The 20,436-nt window shown below is 44.1% G+C and overlaps 1 protein-coding gene across 4 annotated transcripts in view; it reads left to right on the plus strand.

Moving 5' to 3' along the window:
* The first annotated feature begins 391 nt into the window (after positions 1-391).
* CHD6 (chromodomain helicase DNA binding protein 6) overlaps positions 392-20,436 on the plus strand; it is a 160,345-nt gene continuing 140,300 nt past the window's right edge. For all 4 annotated transcript variants that reach the window (XM_084853779.1, XM_084853781.1, XM_084853783.1 and 1 more), the window contains exon 1: positions 392-484. The gene's annotated coding sequence lies outside the window, so the exon portion shown is untranslated. The remainder of the gene's footprint in view (positions 485-20,436) is intronic.

Consider the following 20,436-nt stretch of genomic DNA (forward strand, 5'->3'; position numbering starts at 1 on the left):
AGTAAGTAAAAACACCCTTGATTGGAGGATACAGGGGGGGAGAAATCTCTCTCGCCCTTGCGAGCCTTGAGAAAGTTCCATCTCCGGCTGCCTCAGCTAGCAGAGCTGGAAAGCTCGAAGGGGGCGAGCCGCAGGGGAGGGAAGCACCGGGGCTGCGGATCCGGGAGGCACAAGGAATTGCTGGGGCGGGAAGCGGGGGGAGATTGCACGGTCCCTGCCACAGCCAATCCCGGCAGCGATCACATCAATGCAAATAGGAGCACAATGGAGCTAGCAATAAGCGCGCTGCAGCCAAGCTTGGAGCGGGCTGCGCTTGCCTGACGCGCCGACTCTCCAATGGCAGGCGCTGGGGGGCTGCGGGTGGCCAGTGGCTGCGGCGCGGGGGCGTGCCGGGGCCAGGCTAGGCTGTCCTTGCAGGGTGTCTGGGCTAAACTTCACCAAATAATAGCTGTTTGTATTTTGGCTGCTGCAGGAGCCATTTTAGGTAAGTTGTGCTCTGAACTTTTTATTGGCGCGCCGTGCGCGGGCGAGGGGCGCGTGGGGCGCGCTAGCCAGCCCGGGGGCGGCCTATGAATGAACTCCGCGCTCGCCGGGCCAGCCAGGGCAGGCGCCAGGGGCCAAGGAGCCGGCGGCCGGCCGGGCATAGGCGGGCAGGCGGCCCTGGCTCGCCGGGGAGGGGGCTCGCCCAGCGCTCCGTCTCCCTCTCAGACACTGTCATGGCGTTGGGGAGGCTCTGTCCTTGGGAGCAGAGCCGCTGGCGCCGCGGAGGGTGTCTGCATGCGATGATGCCCTTGCGCAGAGTTGCGAGGGAGGGAGAGAGAGGAGGCGGAGGATACCCATGCGGAGCCAAGCGGGGATGCCCCGCAGGTTCCCCTTGCAGCGCGAAGCTTCCCCCTTAAAGCGCAAGGCTCTGGACGGGGGGTGGGGGAAGGAGCCGCAGCTCCTCCCTCTTCTCTGTGCAGTGGGCTACGGATGTGGCCGCCGCCACTGGTGACCCTCTCACCCCCAGAAGTTCTCTGCGCCTGCCCACTGTTTTGCATGGGTGGCGATAAGGAGGATGCGCCGTCCAACCCCAGCTGCGACTCCCTTGGGTCGAGTCCCACGCACTGCAGTTTGCTTTCTCTTTTCTCTCCCCTCCCCTCCCCTCCCCTCTCGCAAGACGCGCTCCCTCCCTCTCTCTCTCCCTCTCTCTCTCTCTCCCTCTCTCTCTCTCTCACACACACACACAGACACACACACAGACACGGCCAGTCCAGCCCAGCCCAGCCCACCTGCCTCTTTTGCAGATCCATCCACAATACGTCCATGAGTCATGTGCATTCCTGCAACCATGACCAAGTTTGGTGCAATTCGGGGGCTAGGGAGAGATTAGCATCGATGGAGAGTTGGAAACCCAATCCATCTCCACTCCTCCCTTCATTGTTTCGTGTGCTCGCCAGCAGTATTTTGCCATCTTCTGAATTTCGACACCCAGAGTGAGTGATAGTTTTGTATTAGGCTTGCAAATATTTGCAGGATTTTAGAAGAAAAAAAAAAATCAGAGGTGCCAACAGTCTCCTGAGATATCCAGGGCAAAAGAGCAAGACCCCCGCCTTATGAGGTTTTGTAACCGCCACAGTGCATTATGTTTTGGGTTGTGCGACATGTTCTGTAAGCATTCCAGAGTTTATGAAAATGGCACACGGCACACATGAGCCTGTGTATGTGGAAAAGCATGGATCTGGAAGACTGTGCACACTGACTCTATGAACTAGTAACTTATAAAGTGTGGATGTAGCATGGTAGGATGTATATCAAAGAGGAACCCTTAGTTGAGGGAAGTGCTTTCCAAATAACCTTTTGGGGTTTCACATGGAGTATGAAGTTTGTATACCGTAGAATGATTACAGATCATTCTGCTACTAGTATCCAGTAACAATGTCCAAGGTATTAGAAAGACCACAGTTACAAAAAAACTTATATGGTACAGTTGTGATGTTAATTGTAATGTTAGGATGATACCATAAAAGCTGTAATGTTGATGGCGATTTTATACTTCTGCCAGTATTGTGGCAAAATGTCAATTCATGCCACAGTCTTGTAATGTAACACTGCAGTCAGCAAAACAACTCATTAATTTAAAACCTAGAATATCATCTCCCAGGACTTCTTGACCTAGGGCAAGCAAGGGCATCTTCTAACCCTGAACTGATTAGAAAACACAAATGAAAGCTGCTAATGAAAGCAATTAATGAGCAAGGCTTTCTGTGCTGTAAAAACAGCTGTGGACAAAACTATCATCATTGCCAGCTGATCCATTCCTCCTCTCTTGCTGTGTGCAGAGCAGACACAGATCTTTTGTGACTTTGCAGTGGTAGTCACAATAGAAAAGGCATGGCAAGTCACATTAGACTCACATCTCATTCACTCTGTTGCTGCTGTCTCCTTGTGAACTTGTAGTCGCATTACACAGCCTTAATCCTCATCATTTTGATGACTTCGGGGAATTCTTTATGTCTTGTACCAATGACTTTTACTGGTAATCAGAATAGATTCTTAGTATTGATCAATAAGCTTCTTGCTCTAAACGCTATGAGAAGTCAGAGGGAAGTCCACACGCTCACAGACAGAATGTAAAGAGATGATGAACAATAAATCATATGCAGTTGCTGCATGGTGAAACCATTTTTATACAATACCAAGCATTTTCTCTGTATTGATTTACCTTTCTGACAGTTGCTCCAAACTTTAAATAAACTTGGGAACACCTGAGACTGGTGAAGCATTTGATATTTTTTGTGTTATCCTTGGCAGGAGTGTTTGGCACTCTCAGAGCCAGTCGGTGTAATGGATAGAGTGTTGGACTGGACCAGTCACAGTCTCTCAGTTTAACCTTCCTTGCAGTGTTGTTGTAAAGATAAAATAGGAGTTGGTTATGATCTCATGTACTCTGCTCTGTGCTCCTCCGAGGAAAGATGAGATAAATATGTAATAAAATCAATCAGTCAATATTTGCTAGCCTGTATAGTTTCTTTCTCTGACTTACAGTTTGATCCCTAGACTGAGGCCTACCTCTCATTGAAGTCGTAAACCTCCGGATGGGGGTGTTGGGCTAAAACCCTTCCCTGTGATATGTGCTTTTATGGAGGCAATTTTTTATATGGAGAATCATGTAGTCATGTGAAATCCCCCACTTGCTTTTACAGCTCAGACACAGATTTACCCCCTCAGTCAGAATTAGACTTCAGTTGTGCTCAGGACATGCGCTTAGTACGGGAAATAATGACTGTTGCTCTAGTGTAACTTTGTAAACTGTGATGCTTTGGTGGCATTGTAGTGATATTATTTTGATGTTGTTTAATTCAGATATGCGGAATTAAATGTCAGGATTACGTCAGTTATAGAATTCTTTTTTTTTAAAAAAGAATCATCTGCAACAATTATTGCAAAAAAAGACATCTGTCCGTTTATTAATGGTGTGCATACTTACAGGTTATACTTCTAGACTGCCATTTCTTTGGAACTCTTTTGCTTAAATGCTTACGATGCAGTGTAAACATGTGTATATTTACTTGGAAGTGAGCCCTACTATGTGCAGTTGGGTTTACTCCTAGGTAAATTGCATAGAATTACTGCAGTTTATCACTAGTTATTGTCCATATAATAATAATAATAATAATACAAAATAATTATCCTGCTGTCATCTTGACTAGACTAAAGCCTAGATAGGAAAAGTGCTAGTGCTAACTTTTTATGGAGCTGTACTCCATATGGTAGTTTCAGTAACGTTGTTCAAAGCTGTATCCTAGTATCAGGGGATGCTGAGGTGGTGTGACTCTTGGGACTAAACAGGAACTGAACATCCTGTTCCCTGCACTCCCTAATAAGATCCAGTGTATGTAATTCCTGGTGGGACCTTTGGTAAATCAGCAATTCTTTGTGACAGGGATAGGGAGCCTGATGCCCTCCAGATGTTTTGGACTACAGCTCCCATAATCCCTGGTTATTGGCAATGTTGGCTGGGGCTTATGGGAATTGTTGTCCAAAACACCTGGCTGGGGCTTATGGGAATTGTTGTCCAAAACACCTGGAGGGCACCCTGTTGGGAACAGCTGCTTTAAGGTGATTGTTTATGGTTCAGACAGATGTAAAAAAAAAAGAGCTCATAATCCAACCTGCATTGATGGAATAAGCTGAACCTATCTTTGCAAGTGAAATGTTAGTTTGCAGGGCCCGAGGAAGTGGACAAGGGTTCAGCCGATCACTTGTTTGCTTGTCCCTTGAAGCTGGCAAGGAGTGCCCATCTGGCAAGGAGTGAACAGCTAGTTAGGTCCAGGAGGTAGTAAACTCCTCTTTAAGACAGGGAGTAGACCCAGTTTCCTTAAAGAAGCACTAATGTGACCACTTATGAAGCAATCTTTGTTGGACCTGGAAGGTCTTCATACTTACAGGGCAAAGGCAAATGTTCTGTTCTTGAGAAGGTGCTCGAGTGTGTGGTGGCCGACTAGCAGTTTCTTTTGGATGACACTGATTTTCTGAGCCCATTCCAATCAGGGTTTGGACTGGGTTTGGTGCCAAAATAGGCTTGGTCACCCTGTGAGATGACCTCTATCAGGAGAGAGATGTGGCAGGTGGGGGGAGTACTTCTTTAGTCATCTTTGTTCTCTCAGTGGCTTTTGACACCATTGACCATAGTATCCTCTGGGAATGGCTGCTGGGTTGGGTGTGGATGGACTGCTTTGCAGTGGTTCTGATCTTACCTCGATGGGAGGCTGGTATCCCAGCGATGACCCTGTCTGGAGGTAGATAATATCTCTGCAGCGATCCATGTTCTGGGAACCTCCTGTTTGAATTACTGTTGTGTTTTGTACATGGGGCTGTCTTTGAGATGGTCCAGGGCAGGACCAGGTATTATGAACATATTATGCTGATCCTTTCTCAGTTTCGCTGGCTTCCAGTTTGTTTTTGGGCTTAATTCAAAGTGCTGGTTTTTACCTATAAAGCTCTACCTGGCTTGGGACCTTGGTACCAGATGGAATGCCTCCTCCCCTTTGCACCTACCTCTGATTTAAGGTAATCTATGGAAGTGCTTCTCTGAGTACTCATTCAATCTAAAGATCAAGGGATGGCCATGAACAGGGGACTTTCTCAGTGGTGGCTCCCCAACTCTAGAATGCTGTCCTTAGGGAAGCCTGTCTGCTGCCTACATTACTGTCCTTTTGATGCCAAGTTAAATCTTTTCTGTTCTCCCAGGCTTTTGAAGATCTGTCCCTGTGATGTTTTAACTCCTGTACATTGTGGTTATTTTTCTTCTTGTATTCCATATTGTATTTATTACATTGTGTTGGTTCATTTTTATCTGGATTTTATGCTGTTTATGCGGATTTTAGTGTTTTATTGTGATTTTTATTTTTGTAGTTTTAAATGTATTGTATAGTGTTTAATATATATAACAAATAAATAAATACAGACAAATATACTAGCAAATTGAATGCTGGGTCAGGCATTCCATTGCCCCGCACAATGGTTAAGTGAGCTATCTGCCTTAAAAAAGAGAAAAAAGGTCCATATGTATGTGTTCTTTTTATTTATTTATCTGATCATTTTGTTACCCCAGCTTTCAGTCCAAATAGGCCCCCAAGGCAGCTTATAATGATCAAAATATGGCAATAAATTCCATAATACAAAATACCAAACATGCTTTGAAATAACACAATAACACAACAAACTGAGAGCTAAAATTGTAGCTGGCTCAATTGAACTCATTGCAGGGGGATAAACAGTTCAAATCAAGCCCAAGGCCTGGTGAAATGAGAATGTTTTAACCATTTGCCAAAAGGCCTTCAAGGACGGGACTAATCAAGCTTGCCAGAGGAAAGAACCCCGCGGTCTGGGTGCTGTAACTAACAAGGCCCTTTCTCATATTCTAGCAGGCAGCGCAATCCTATGTTTCCTGGGAGATGATAGGTGTCATTCCTCCCATCATGCCTGGCAGGACATGAGATGATAGGTGTCATTCCTCCCATCATGCCTGGCAGGACATGATAGACAGAGGGCTCCGATCTCAGAACCCTCTGTCTAGAATAGCAGCTCCTTAGCATTGTACTATAAATGAACCTCTGACAGCATGTTAAAGCCTCTGCTGATTAACTTAATGTGGGGGCTGGCTTGTGTAGGCAGATTCATTATCTATTCCTCACTTATTAATTTTAATATTTTAAAGTTCAAAGCTACTATTTCATATGTTTGGTGCTGTACACAGCTTGTTTCTGCTACAGACTTGCAGAACAGTGTTGTTGTTTTTAACTCCAGAGTATAACCCTTGAGAGGAAACTCAGTGAAGGTGCTTCCAGAGTGGCTCCATATCTCTAAAGAGGTTACTTGGGGGGGTCTTTATGCTTAGACTCTTAGGGTGCAGTCTTGTTGAGATAGACAGTCGCCTCTGACTTCCTCTGAAGTCGGAGGCGACTGCCTATCCGATGCCGAGTGGCTGAAGCACAGAGGAGAGGATTCCTTCTGTGCTCTGGCTGCCCTGCAGTTTCCCTTAGATGCCCAACTATGGGCGTCTAAGCGTGGCTTTGGGGAGGGGGTGGGAACGGGGCTGGAGACCACATAGGAAGCTGTCTAAAACAGTTTCCGTGGTCTCCTCTCCTCCCCACCCCCAGGAATGCCCCCTTTTTACTCTGTCTGTGCTCCATGTTACGAGCACGGACAAGCATGGAGGGGCAGCTGCTGTGGTTCTCACCGCTCCAGCAACAAGGGGAGGGGGCAGGGAGCAAGGTTTCCTGGCTATGAGCTCATAGTGCTGTCTACAAGCTTGGAGTTGGGAAACCAAAAAATCCTATTTCCCCCAGATGCTGTCTAGGGGACATAGGATTGCTCTCTCCAGATGTTACAGACTAGTTTACCTTTTGGCTGATACAGATCTATGCAAGCTTAGACTTGTGAGTTTTGAAAAAACATTTTCCCAGTGGGCCAGTCAAGCAGAAGTGGGCATCTTCAAGAAGTTTTGTAGGTCCATGTAGCACTGCATTTTACTTCCGATTCTTTTGAGCAAGATGCAAGCTTTTCTTTAATCACTAGTTACCTTCATTTAAAGTTCCCTTTGGTTGGTGCAGTTTGCACATACATGCAAGAGGCTTTCCTGGCTGTTGAATTATCAGGTTGATGCTGTCTGGGTTTTTATCTTCCAGTTTTAGTTGCATTTTTATATGGATCTCCTTAATGTTTGACTAGTTATTTTTGCTGTGTAAGTTGCCTTGTGAATTTTTGTGGAGAAGAGACCAATAAATTTATTAAATAATGATACAGAAAGCAGAGGCTCAAAGTTCTTGTGGGTCCATGGATCAGTTCTGTTTTTTGCATTTGAAGAAACAATAATTAGTAGGATTAAGTTTGAAGTTCTATACCCACTTACGTGGGAGTAAGCTCCATTGATCAGAGGGGACTTGTTTTGAGTAGACATGCATAGTATTGCAATGTAAATCTCACTTCCCAGGCACAAATTAATTACTGATGTTTAAAAGGGAAAGAAGTGTTTTGGAAAATCAAAACTGAGAGGATTGATTATGTACTTCTCTTGTCTGTAATTTTGAAATGTTTGTTAATTCTTCCTGAACCACATGTATCCAACAACCCAAAAGAAAATAACTTGTAGATTGGGTAAGGGGATCAGGGCGGTGGTGAATGCCTCCCTTGAGGAGGGAGTGATGCCATCAGCCCTCAAGGAGGCAGTGATAAGACCGCTCTTAAAGAAGCCATCCTTGGACAACTTTCGCCCAGTCTCAAATCTGCCATTTTTGGGCAAGATCACTGAGCAGGTGGTGGCTATGTAGTTGAAAGCACACTTGGAAGAAACTGATTATCTAGACCCATTTCAATCGGGCTTCAGGCCTGGGAATGGGACAGAAACGGCCCTGGTCGCTATGGTGGAAGATATTAGGAGGGCTTTGGATAGGGGTGAATGCTCCTTCCTTGTTCTCCTCGACCTCTCAGTGGCTTTTGATACCGTTGACCATGGTATCCTCCTGGACCGCCTGGAGAGGATGGTCATTGGAGATATCGTATTACGGTGGTTCCGGTCCTTCCTCTTCAGCAGGTACCAGAGGGTAGCACTGGGAGAGGAGGTGTTGGACCCGTGGCTGCTCACTTGTGGGGTGCCACAGGGTTCCATCCTCTCCTTGATGCTATTTAACATCTATGTGAAGCCACTGGGGGCTATCATCAGGAGGTTTGGGGTGCGGTGTCATTAATATGCGGATGACACGCAGCTCTGTCTCTCGTTCAAATCTTCACCAGGGTTGGCCGTAGAATTCCTGTCTAAATGTCTGGAGATGGGGAGTGGCTGGATGGGGAGGAATAAGCTGAAGCTGAACCCTGACAAGACCGAGGTACTTTTGGTGGGAGTCAAGAGGAGGTTGGGGGATGTTGACCTGGTGTTGAATGGGGTACGGCTACCCTTGAAAGACCAGATCCACAACCTGGGGGTCATTTTAGACTCCCAGCTGTCCATGGAGGCTCAGATGTCAGCCGTGAGCTGGACAGCGTTGTACCAACTCCATCTGATACTGCGGCTGCGCCCCTACCTTCCCGACCATCTGCTCCCATCGGTACTACATTCCCTGGTCTCCTCTCGTCTAGACCAGTGGTCCTCAACCTTTTTGGGACCAGGGACCGGTCCGTGGAAGACCATTTTTCCACAGACCGGGGGGGGGATGGGACTGGGCCGCAGTAGGGGTGTGGGAACCCCCCTTACCTTGGGTCTGCGGGGGGGATCCGTCCCCCCCCCCCAGAATCCTCGCCGACCCTGGACTCGTTGCGGAGCTGCTGGCCGGCTCCGGCTGGGGGAGGACTTCTGGATGCTGGGATGCAAATGGCGTCCGCTATGCGGACGCCATTTAAGTCCCTGTTCTTTGCAGTAATAGGCTATTACTGCAAGAACAGGGCTGGAGTTGGTGAGGATTCCAGGGCGGGGGGGAGGGATGGATCGCCTCCCTCCCCACAGACGCAAGGTAAGGGGGGGTTCCCACACCCCTACTGTGGCCTGGTCCCTAACAGGCCACAGACCGGTACTGGTCCACAGCCCGGGGGTTGGGGACCCCTGGTCTAGACTACTGTAATGCGCTCTATGTGGGATTACCCTTAAAGATGGTTTGGAAGCTGCAGCTGGTACAGAACGCGGCAGCTTGCCTGATTAAAGGCAGCCGCCAGCATGATCACATCCCTCTGGTGCTGAAGGAGTTGCACTGGTTACTAGTTGTTTTCTGGGCCAAATTCAGGGTGTTGGTTTTGACCTTTAAAACCCTATGTGGTTCTGGCCCAGCCTATCTCTAAGGAGCACCTCCAGCAACACCAGACAGGCTGCTTAACAAGATCAGCCTCGGATGGCCTTCTCTCTGTCCATCAGCCAGGTCAGCTAGGCTGGTGAGAATGAGGGAGAGGACCTTCTCTGTGGTGACCCCCACCCTGTGGAACTCCTTCCCTAGGGAACTCCGCCATGCCCCCTCTTTAATGAGCTTCCACCATTCACTGAAAATTTGGTTATTCAGGCAGGCATTTGGGGTGGGTTAGGGTATTTTTAAACGTTTTAATGTATAATTTTACTGTTTTAAATTGTACCATTGTACATCACCCAGAGTGGCCGGGTGACTGGCCAGATGGGTGATTAAGAAATTTAATTAAATAAATAAATAGTTGCTTTTTGAGAGCTGCTTCAAATGTGATTTTCTCCTTGCATATTTAGTATAGTAATAAGATAAGGTTTACTATTTCTACTTCTTAGTATTATGCATATTCAAACCGCATCATATACATTGGGGGTGGGGGCAGAAGGTAGATCTCTGGATGTTTTGGACTTGAAATCCCAGAACCCTATGCCTGCATGGCCAGTGCTGGGAGGTGAAGTCCAAAACATCTGGAGATCTGCTTTCTCCCTATCCCTGATGTACATTATCTCAAGTCATATGAGTGCTATCTGTGTAGGAAAAAGCATGTAAACCATATGTAGGTGGTGTGAGAGGACTGCACATACATCTTTCTTACTAGATGTACATAAGGTGTACACTTGCTAAGAAGCATCAGTTGGTTGTGTGGCTTCCCAGTCACATACGAACAGCAGAAATAGATTCATGCATTGTATGTTTTCCTCCCCTATTTATTTATTTCCATAAGTTATATCCTGACCATCTGCCAAAATACTTTAGGTGTCATACACATGAAAATGATGCAACAGTAAACATTAAACTAAAAATAATCATGCTAGCTATTATAAAACTGGATGTTACATGTAAGTATTCTCTGTGTAGGAAGAAAGTCACATTTGAAGTGTTTTTTGGAGCCCAAAAACCATCCCAAGAAATGGGTTTTGGGCTCTAAGGTAAAGGTGGCCTCATAAAATTAGCGAACATTGTCATCATTTGTTTCTATTGCCCTTTTGTGCAGAGTGTAACAAAGATATGTATAGTTTAGAAGGGCACCACTATGCTCTATTTCAACATGTTACAGATCAGTATGCTTGCTGGAGAGTACTATTTGACCAGATAAATGAATGTTTGCGTTAAAAGCATCTTTTCTTCTCTTCAGTATTATGTTGCAAATATTGGCCCTTTATGGGTCTCTCTCTCTCTCTCTTTCTCTCTCTCTGTCCTTATATTAGACATTCCTGCGACATATAGCTGATTATACCAGATAAATATTGGCACTGTTGACATCTTCCCCAGATTATGCCATTTGTATCAGCTGAAGAGCCTGTGTAGTACAGTGGATAGAATGTTGGACTTGGAGGCAGATTTATATTCCTCCTCAACCATGAACTTTACTCTGTGGTCTTGCCTCAGTCCCATCCTACTTCACAGAGTTGTGAAGAATGACTGAAATAACCCCATGTACTCCAAGTTCTTTGGAGGAAGAATAGAATACCAAGTTTATACTGGTCTAATTCTGGTATGAGCCATTTATTAAAAGGTTCCCTTTGCACCCTTCTGCTGTTGGCCGTACTTGCTCCCCATCTGATTACTTCTACCATGTTGACAAACATACACTGTTAGGAATGTGTGCTCTAGCCTTTCCCAACCTGGTGCTCTCCAGATGAATTAGATTATAACTTCCAGCGTTCCTGACCATTGGGCATGCTGGCTGAGACTGATGGGAGTTGAATTGTAAAACATCTAGAGGTCACCAGGTTGGGTAAGGCTTCCGCAGTTGTATTTGATATAGGCTACAATATAAAAGCAAAACATTTGTATATAGACGTTGTTATTTCATGAGCTATATGTTGGTTTACCTTAATAACGAATAGAGAGCTTCAGTATTATTTGTTCTTAATCATTCTTGATTTTGCAAAAGTCAGGCCAATTTATTTATTTATTGTATTTTTAATCCACCCAATAACAGACTTCCTCTGGGCACATTACAAAACTAAAAAAAACACACCTATAAAACCATAAAAGCTAAAAGAAGAAAACACATTATCAAACCATAACAAGCTAAAAGGATACAATACAATAATATTTCTGACTTCTACCCCCCACCCCGATATCTTCAGATGAGTCATAAAGGTTTCAGGTGCATAATGATAGGCCAAATAAAATATTTCGTTTTGCATGTTTTATCAGGGAGGCTGCATGCAAACACGGACTTCTTTTTAAGGACAGCAGCAGAAATCATTACTTTGATGCATTTATGTTTCATATGATATCTTAAGATTCCAATGCACATGATGGCAGCATTTGGTTATACCTGGGCATGTCCCAATCACATATACACTTGGGTGTTTTCCCCCCAGTGTTTAAACCAAAAGGGATGTGCTGGTTGGGAGAATGAATCCTTGTAGGGATTCATAGCATACTTCTCGACTGTCATCCAAGTGTTTTTCTCCTCAGCCCAGCTCTGATATTAAAGGGAGATTGGCTGAGAGACTAATGCTGTGTGTATGTGGGAGAGAGGCGATCATGACGTAAGTGCAGGGAGGGTTCTGCTCTCCTCACCTGTGTTTCCTTTTTGCTCTAAAAATCAGACACACACCCCGTCCCACTCCACTTTATAAGTGATTGGGACAAATGTGTAGTTTGAGCCCTAGGGTTTTTTGGGTTCTTCTAAATAAGAGTTGGGGTGTGTGTGAATGATGGGGCCTATTGATCTTTGTGGGGCTGAAGAACTAACTGGGCCTATTGAAGGTGAAGTAAACTTGTTCTGATGTATCTTCAGGGAAATTAGGTGGAAAAAGTACTTGCTGAACTATACTTTAATAGCCCGATCCATGCCTTGTTATGCAGACATTAACCCTAAGGTTACAGGTGCTTAACAAGGACACCAGAATCAACAAGGGCATGCCCAAGATGCATTGGTGTCTGAGGCAGAAAATCTACATGCTCCCCAGTCTCTGGTAATTATCATGGGACAGAGTCCACCAGGAACTTCTCCTGTGCAAACCTTGTTGAAATGAGCAAGACCTGTGCAAGAGCACAATAATGTTTATGTGCAAGTTCCATTAATTTCAATGGGACTTGTGCAGGAGAAGTTGCTGGTGGCTTGTGTTCATGGATCTGGTCTGTCTCCCACCCTGCCACCTGAAGCGGCTGCCTCGTGTTGTCTCTTGATAAAGACTACCTCTACAGTTAGCTGTGGTGCAGCAGCAGGACAGGGACATAAGTGCCTTAATGTGGGATCCTGAGAGCTCCTATAGTGGTGATGATGATGAACATTTACATTTCTATACTGCCCCATAACCGAAGCTCTTTGGGCGATTTACAGAAGTCCTAGACACCAGCAGGTGATATAATTTGGGGCAATCCTTAGTTAAACTCCTCTGTCAGTAAGTACAAGGGTGGGAATTTGCACTGGTAGGCATAGAAGGCTATAGCAGCAGCATAAACCAATGTTTGTGTGGCCACAGCAACAGGAATGTATACAGTTGGGCTGTACATTTGTTTTTTTTTATCTTCAGCATATATTCTTAGAGTTTTAATGGAAGATAGTTCCATTAATTTAAAAACTGGAGAAAATGATTTGTTTCTAGGCAAGTGACTTTAGCTCCATTTTTTTTCATCTCAAGTACCACAGCCATATGGAAGCATTTTGATAGAAAATAAGAGCCTGTGGAAGGGAAGGGATGGCAACTGGCCACTCTAAATCCACAGCTCCATCTGAAATCTTGCAGGGAATAAGCATGAAATCTCCAGGATAGGACACTTCTATACTGGCTGGCTTCACACATAACACTAACCCATAGTGGATAGATGGCTTCACACATAACACTAACCCATCCTGAATTCTAGCTTGTTGTGTTGTGCGAACCCAGCCACACTAACAAACCATGGTTTGTTAACCACAAACAAACCAGAAAGAGAACCAATGGTTTGTTGTTGGGTTGTGAAATCTCGGTTGTTTAAACCATGGGTTGTCATTATGTGTAGACCCAGAACTGTGGGTTGTTCATGGGTTGTTTCACAAGGCTACAGAGATGGCAGGCAAAAGTGGGCAAAAACTGCATCTGCTCTGCATATCACTACTGTAGTGCTGCTAAGGCCTTTTGGGATACAGGGAGGAAGCAGGCGAAGGAGGAGGGAAACAAACAGCCCAGGAATTGAGAAAACAAACCACCGTTTGTTTGATTGTCTTCCAGACAAAGACTTGATTTGCACATAATAGTGGCAAATCATGGGTTAATTAACCTTGGATTTTCCTTGTTGTGTGCCATGCACGAGCTGCTTCCACTTTGCATAATTGGCCTCCGATCGGCCTGATCGTAGTTTGTAGCATGATGTGCGAACCTGGAAACTTTGGCCTGTTCTGCACATAATGACAACCTAGAGTATGGGTTGTTGTTGAATCATGGCATGTTGAATTTTGGATTGTTGCTATGTGTGAACCCTGCACTATGCTTTAACTATGGGTTGTTAACCACGAACAACCCAGAGTTCACAACTCAGCAACAAACCATGGGTTCTCTTCTTGGGTTGTTCATAGTTAACAACCCATAGTTAAATCATAGTGTAGGATTCACATGTAATGTCAACCCACAATTCAGCAACAACCCATATTTAACCTGTACTCTGGGGTGCTAGGGTTGTTTGTGGGTTAAACAACCCAAAGTTAACCAACAATTAGTTCTTTAACCCACAAACAACCCAATGGCCTGGTTTGCATGTAATGACAAACCAGAGTATGGGTTGAATATGGGTTGTCGTTACATGTGAATCCTGCATGTGGTCTGGAAAATCATAGGTAAATTAAGCCACGAATTGCTGCTGTTATGTGCAAACTGGGTCTTTTTCTGGCAGTTGATCAAGCAAAACAAAAACAGGAGATATCTCCCAACCCTTAGAAATACAGCAACAAATTGCTTAAATGTTGGTATTTATCTCAAAGGGTTGGCTCACAATGTGTGTTACTTGTGGCATTAAAAAAGGTGGGGGCATCTTGTTGCCAGATGATCAAACGAACCATGGTTTGTTTCCTCAATTCCTGAGTTGTTTGTTTCACTCCTCCTTTGCCTGCTTTTTCCCTGTATCCCAAATGCCTTTGCGGCAGAGTAGTACTGGTATGCAGAACAGTTGGGGGGGGGGGTTGCCCACTCTTGCCTGCTGCCTCTGTAGCCTGGCAAAAGAACCCATGACTAGGTCAAAATGTTTGAGTTCGCACGTCATGGAACAACCTACTATTGGATTGGCCAGAGGTTGATTATGCAAAGCAGAAGTGGCCCATGTGAACAGCCTCAAGCCCTGGGTAGGGCAACAAACTATGGGTTAAATAAACCATGGGTAAGTGTTATGTGTGAACCAGGTCACTATGTTTTTGGTGTCTAGTGGTGGTGTTAGTCACAATGCCTATACATGTGTTGTTTTTGAGGCAGAGGTGTTCAAAGAACTGAAAACTCCTTTTATGGGCTATAAGCCAGGTTTGGGAAATGTTTGGCTGACTTGCAGATTCTATGCCTCTTAAATATTTTAAAATCCTGTGAAGAGAACCAGCTCCTCTTTTGAAAACAAAAGCTTCTAGCCCTCACAGAGATGGAGGAAGTTTCGATATCTGCTGGTTATATGTTCTAAAAGCTAGTTAAGGCAAATAAAATGCCTGGAAATGTCGTCTTCAGCTCATGAATTCTAATCCTACTTCCATATTTTTAATTGGGGCTATAACAGAAGGTTATTTAGACATTTTGTTTCTGTACAGTTGCACCATTCAGACCCTCAAAGCATACTGTGGAAACATTAGGTCCTGCTTGTTCAATTTTCCTTTGGGCTGGCAAGAGGTAGTGCTGACAGGCAAAATGTCTACCTTGTTTTCTTTTGGATTTAGGGAGGTTCCTGTTTTAAAACATTTGAGAACCCTTGATCTAAAATATAAACATATGAATCGGCCATATTCTGAGTTGGATCCCATCTTGCCCAGCATTGTCTACTTTGACTGGCAGTAGTTCCCTAGGGCCTGAGGCAGAGGCTTTTCCTGCTGGAGTCCTGCTGGAGATACCAGGGATTGAATCTGAGACCTTCTGCATGAAAAGCATCTGCTCTGCTACTGAGCTATGCTGGCCCCCTCCCCAGAAACAGGGTTGCTAGACTCTGGCAAACATATCAGAGATGGCTGCAGAAAGGTTTTGTTTTGTTCTTAGTAATAGACTTTTGCAATGACTTCAGCAAATAAGGGTGTAGTCCTATGGGCTGCACGCTGGGTACTTGTAAGCCCCCAAGCTCGGAGGCTTATGAGTCTCCTGTGCAGGGAGAGGTGCCTTGTGCCTGCCTCTCTGTATTTTAGGCTAAACGGGACATTTTGCCCATCTAGTGGAGGCTTTGGGGAGTGGGAGGAAAGGAGGCTGGGGCGGCCATAGGAAAGATCATAGGAATGGCACCCCAATCTCCTCCTCTCCCCCAGGAATGCCCCTTTCTCTCCACACTGGCTGTGAGGGGGAGGGGAGCATGGTTTCCTGGCTCTGAGCATGGAGCCCTGTCCTCAAGCGCCGAGCTAGGAATCCAAAAAATCCTGTTCCCCCAGATGCTATGTAGGGGACATAGGATTCCTCCCTCTGTTGATGATTGTACAGCTTTATCTGATACAACTCTCCTGGGATTGTAATGTTTAAGGATGCAAGTGAGGAATTGTGTGATTGATGCTCCCCCCTTAAAAAAACCCCTCCCTGCACATAGAAGACATAGCATGTCAGGAAGAAGTCTTTATCTTAGTCCCCCCCCCCCCCGCCCAGTGATGTGGGTTTTCCAGAAAATTAGGGCAATTTGCATAGGGTAATTTGCTTTGGAAATTTTCTGATGTGGGTGGGCAACTTCTGGCCTTCCAGATGCTGTTGGCCTACAACTCCCATCTGCCCTAGCCAGCATAGTTAATGGTGAGGGATGATAGGAATTGTAGACCAAAATATCTGGAGGGCTACAAGATGCCCACCCCTGCCCTAGAGAGTGAGCTAGTTTAGCATCTTTGTTTTACTTGTATTTAATAAACAACAAAGCTAAACAAAAAACAACACATTCTTTTGTCTTAGTACCCCATAGGTATTTGACCTGAAATATTTGAGGGGAAAAGTTAAAGCACACTTAATGTGATTGAAATGTTACATTATGTCGATTTTTTCATTGAATCACCTGAAAAAAATTAATTACAACTTTGAAACTGCTGAACTTGCCTAAAATTATATTTACAGTTGCTATCTGTTCATTTTACTAATGAACTTGGAAAATTTTTCATGGAAAAATAAAGCACTGGAAATGTTCCTGCTCCACATCATGCCCCCCCCCCCCCAATATGTTAGCTTTTTGTATGTAAGGAGTATTTTTACATGGGGGAGCATTCAGAGGTGTGTCTCTCAGCCAGCTTTCTGAAGTGATTCGGTGAAGTGAGCAGATGTGAACCATTCAACACCGTACAGAGGAAGGTAGAAATCCTTTAGAATCATTGGCCAGTATGGCGAGCGGAAAACCCCCTTTCTAAACAAAAATATGCTATCAGATCCTGACAGTGTATGTGTGCTGTTAGAATCTGAAGGAAAAGCTTATCTTTTAAGCTAGCTAGAGACTATGATGTAAAATGATTTTACAGGTAGAGTTAATTGACTCACATTATTACGGTAACTGGATATAAACACAGATGGTGATTTTTAGGCAAACTAATAGATAAATCAAGACCACAATCTACTCGGGTGCAAGTTTGCATGCATGTGAAATTGCTTTTCATCTTTGTTCAAACACTTTCATTATTGTATTGTAGTAAGCGGAAAGTGAGAGCTTGGTTAGAAGCTGATCATCTACAAAACATGCTAACCAGTTGACAGTTCTACTGTCACGTTGAAACTTGCACAAATGAAATTGTAGAATAAATGCAACATGCTGCACTGGATAAAACAAGGGAGGTTAGCAAGAGAGACCATAGCGATATCTTTGCAACAATGAATCTTCAGGTAAATTCATACATTTGGGTTGTATGTATAGAGCTACAATAACTTTTTAAAAACAATTTCCTGACAGCACAATCTAGTAAAGTTTCACTGAAGTCAGTTGGTACTTACTTCTAAGTAAGTGTGTTTAGGATTGTAGCCTAAATTCTAAACATTGGTAGAACACACTAATGGATTATAAGTGCAAAAGGAATTAAAATCTACTTCAAGTTGTAGTTTCAGTTAAGAGTTTAAGCGAAAACCTGGTTAGTCTTCATCATGATTTAACTTTTAGGGATGGACAAATCTGTCAATTTGTCAAAGAAAAATGACAGTGTTTCAAAAAATCTATTTGAAATTAACACTATGTCAACTGATATTAAACCTTAAAATGACTGTAATTTATTACATCACTTGAATAAAGTTTAAAAATATGCTGACTCAATGAGCCCTCATCAAACTTTAATGACTTTTTATATGCAGGCTGTTCGTCCCCCTTTTCTTATACGATACTCAGGAGGTAGAGAGGAATATATTTAACTAGATTTCAAGGTCAGTCTTTATAAATATAGATCAGGTTGTCATATATTGAAGGATTGTGGCTTTAACACAAAAGATTAATAACATGCTTGATTTTTCACACTTCCATGAGTTGTACCAAATTCAGCTGAACGTCCCCACAGTGCATAAAGTATTTAGTGCTGTCCACAGTTACATCAGAACAGATCCTGCAGGCTTAAACTCAGAAATATATATATGTGATCTTGAACTATGAGGAGCGTTGTACTCCATGGAACTGCTGGGGCCTGCTGCTCTTCACAGGTTGATGGCAGATTGATGTTGATTGAGGTAGTCATAAGTTTGAGGGCCTCTAGGGAAAAAAATAACCTTCCCACCTTGCTGTAGAAAGGTGCATTGTGGAACTCTCTAATAAAGAGCTCTGTTTCTGCTTTTTGGTGAGAGGTGAAGTGGTTATGCAGCTCATGAGTTGAGATGTGAAGGGCTAGAAAAATCTGGGGGAAAACATTTCCTCTTGTTTTTTCCAAGGACCGTTTCTGTTCCCCCCCCCCCCAAATTGGAAAAATTGAACAGCTTTGGATTATGAAATATTTTCTTTTATAATTTAAGACATGTTTATATATCGTTACCCAGCCTTTACTCCCCCCAAATGATTTCTAAAAACTATGTAATAAGACTTTTATTGAAATCTAGAGATATAGAATGCCTGGAAATAATGAAGCCATGGGGGCTGTGTGTATGTGTGTGTGTGTGTGTGTGTGTGTGTGTGTTTAATCCTCTCTGCAAGATTCCCAGCATATTTATTTCTTCCTTATTAAAATTATTGATCTAATGTATCTTTACATTAGATAAATGTATCCAGAACTGTCACTTGAGGCACAGGTGAACTCAGTGGCACGGAGCACTTTTTATCAGCTTAGGCTGGTATACCAACTACGCCCTTATCTGGACAGAGATAGCCTAGCTACAGTTATCCATGCTCTGATAACTTCTCGTCTGGATTACTGCAATGCATTATACGTGGGGCTGCCTTTGAAAACGGTCCGGAAACTTCAGCTGGTCCAAGGGCAGCAAGATTGTTAACAGGGACTGGCCTGCAAGCTCATATTACACCAGTACATTTCCAGCTGCACTGGCTGCCAGTCCATTTCCAGGCCCGATTCAAAGTGCTGGTGTTAACATTCAAAGCCCTTAACGGCTTGGGGCCAGGTTACCTGAAGGATCGCCTCCTCCCATATGTGCCTGCCCGGACCTTAAGGTCATCATCAGAGGCCCTTCTCCGTGAGTTCCTGCCAAAGGAAGTGAGGTGGGTGGCTACTAGGAGGAGGGCTTTTTCTGCTGTGCCACTCCGGCTCTGGAATGAGCTCCCTAGTGAGGTTCGCCTGGCGCCTACATTGTATTCCTTTCGGCGCCAGGTGAAGACCTTTTTATTTTCCCAGGCATTTTAGCTTTCTAAATTTTTATCTTTGCTGTTTTAAATCTGTATTTTAAACTCCTGTACTGCTGCTAGATTTTATTGTGGTTGTATTGTTATATTGTAGTTTTAATATTCTATATATTTTAAATTGTTTTATTGTGTGTTTGGTTTTAATTTTTGTGAACCGCCCAGAGAGCTTCGGCTATTGAGCGGTATAGAAATTAAATAAATAAAATAAATAAATTAAATATTTTACTGATAGACATTTAGGGATGTTCCAAGTCATGCTCAGTTTCCCAACATGCGACTAGAGTCACCATATCATAATATGTGAAGAAAATATGCACTCATGACAGTTTGGCTTTAGTCCTGTGTTTCTGAGCTTGTTCTGATTAGATGCTGTAGCAGTCAATGGATGTAGTGCTAAAACTCACATGTGAGAGAAATACCGTAGGTTATCTTGCCACTAGTGCCACATGTGATTGAACAATATATGGGTTAACCCACCTACATTTCTTTTAAGAAAAAAACCCATTTGAGGCTTGGATCTATGGCGCTCACTGCCTCCGTTTTTAATAAAAGTTCCCAATTAGACACCATTAAGGGATGCTGCCTCAGCTATAAAAACGTTAACCACTGCGATCAAAATAAACCCTCTGCACCTAAAAGATGGGCATAATAAAGGACAAAGAAGGCAGGGACCTAACAGAAGCAGATGAGATTAAGAAGTGGTGGAAAGAATACACAGAAGAACTATACAGGAGAGATCTTAATGTTCCTGATATCCATGATAGTGCGGTCACTGAACTTGAGCCGGACATCCTCGAGAGTGAAGTCAAGTGGGCTTTAGGAAGCATTACTAACAACAAAGCTGGCGGAGATGACAGTATTCCAGCTGAGCTATTTAAAATCCTAAAAGATGATGCTGTTAAAGTGCTGCACTCAATATGCCAACAAATTTGGAACACTCAACGATGGCCACAAGACTGGAAAAGGTCAGTTTTCATTCCAGTTCCAAAGAAGGGCAATGCCAATGAGTGTTCAAACTACCGCGCAATTGCGCTCATTTCACATGCCAGCAAGGTTATGCTCAAAATCCTACAAGCTAGGCTTCAGCAGTATGTGAACCGAGAACTACCAG

The sequence above is a fragment of the Heloderma suspectum genome, chromosome 4 (genome assembly GCF_057233095.1).
Source record: "Heloderma suspectum isolate Gila_16-S chromosome 4, 16-S_ref, whole genome shotgun sequence".
Taxonomy (NCBI): domain Eukaryota; kingdom Metazoa; phylum Chordata; class Lepidosauria; order Squamata; family Helodermatidae; genus Heloderma; species Heloderma suspectum.